Source organism: Bombus huntii, unplaced genomic scaffold (genome assembly GCF_024542735.1).
Source record: "Bombus huntii isolate Logan2020A unplaced genomic scaffold, iyBomHunt1.1 ctg00000111.1, whole genome shotgun sequence".
Lineage (NCBI taxonomy): Eukaryota > Metazoa > Arthropoda > Insecta > Hymenoptera > Apidae > Bombus > Bombus huntii.
This window is the reverse complement of record NW_026099364.1, coordinates 102,588-104,567: the sequence shown is the minus strand read 5'-3', so window position 1 is coordinate 104,567 and position 1,980 is coordinate 102,588.

Genomic DNA, 1,980 nt, shown 5'->3' with positions numbered 1-1,980 from the left:
TCATTGTCATTAGTATCTCGAGCACCTAACTACCGCGGTTACTTGTCCGGTTCTATAATAATCGTATTTGCACTAGTCAATGTCTTCTCTATTGCATAACGACAACGTGTAACCCAAACGAAGATTCGTTTCACGCCCCTAACCCTAATTCTAATGTAAACCCGACATATATATTATTTATTCATTAATACGTTCATGCTGTAATACACGAACATATGCGTTACTCTGCTACTCACGATGCATCGTAACAAGTATGCATTTTTGTATGAAAAACCGTTTATTTTCATTTTATGTTCGTTTTTAAAGTCAGATGCGATACGAAATAACGTCAGTGTTGTTTTCTGGCTGCTCGCGAACATATGATATCTATTCCATTTTCAAATTGATTTTATCTACACGCTAAAGCGAGCTGTGGAATAAATCAAACTTGCTCGAGCCTGCTTGAATCTCTGTATCATTGTATCATAATGTCAGAACTTTCACAAGCCTAAATCTTGGCAGTCTGACGATCGAGAATATTGCTATCGGAAGAATCGCTCTCATCCGTAAACAAGATATTTCCAAGGATTGCGTTATAATTTTCTTAGCGGCTAACCATCGAATATTCGTCAAACGACATAATTTCGCACACGGCGAACCTTATAACGTACACCTTTTTGGCGTATTATTTTTCCCACTTTTTTTTTTTTTTTTTTTTTATTAACGTGGAGGACACCAGGTCGCTTCTGGGAAAAAGCGGCGTGGTAGTGGACGCCAACGGACTAAAACCTCCATGATGACCGTCCCGGCAGCGATCTAGAGGGGCCCGGGAACTGGTGTGAGGGATACACCCCTCCCCCGCGCTCAATACATCCCCTAATGGAGCGATATGCGGCCACGTCACACCGCGCCTCGTCGCCGGAGCCGCCGTGCCAGACAGTCCGGTTCCCCTGCCGGGCTGATTTGCTGCCCCGGGGCGCTGAGTTGCCAGCGCCTAAGTTTGCACCCCACCGGGGGGCGCGACGGACCTAGCGCGCCTCACCGAAGCGCTTCCATGGCCTCTGCCGCGCCCTCGCCGGTCAATTCTCTCAGGGTGAGAGTATTATTTTTCTCACTGCTGCGTGTGAAACCCCTATTGGACAAACTGTTCTTTGCAATACATCGATGGATAAATACGCGCACAAACACGCAATACGTGCAATAGAATGCTCGAGGTCAATTTTGTGATCCTCTTTTTCAACAGATCTTCGCAAATCCGAAGGTGTAGAATTACCTCCCAAAGACATAAGATGACAACAAACACTTTCTTGACACACTGTATAACATTGAGGTATCCAGTTTTGCCACATACAATTTTGTCATTGTCACGTTTGACTTTGTTCATTGTAAAGTCAAATTTGCACACTCCATCTGTGAAATAGTACGAAGAAATCATAGTGACTTGTATTCCTTATGATATCATGATGCCACATAATATATAATACAATACAATAATTCGCGAACAGATCACTCGTTAATTACTTTTAAAAGAATTACCACGGAAGCTTCCTAACACGCTACCCGGGGGCTAGGGATTTATTTCGTCGATAAGTTAGGTTATTAAACTTATGTTCTTTCATTGAAGACATCGATGGACGCTGTGTTCCAGAAATCGCCAATCACACTTGGCGAAGCATAATAGTAATTTACAATAACAAATACTTAAGAATGCCTAATTTTGTTAAACATAGGGTTAAATTTACAATTATGTAAATATTACTTCTTGAAAGTAACTTCTTAATCAATTTTAACAAATTTTGTAAAATCATGTAATAAATCTTTTTATTTATCGGAATAGTTAATACACAAATAAACACTGTACATATGTCGTGACAGAAATAAAGAGAGAGTTCATATTTCTAGAATAGTCATATTTATGATAACATAAAAGCTACCATATATGCAATAATATAATTTCGCATGCGAAAAACATTTCTTTCGTTTCCATAAATCCCATGATAT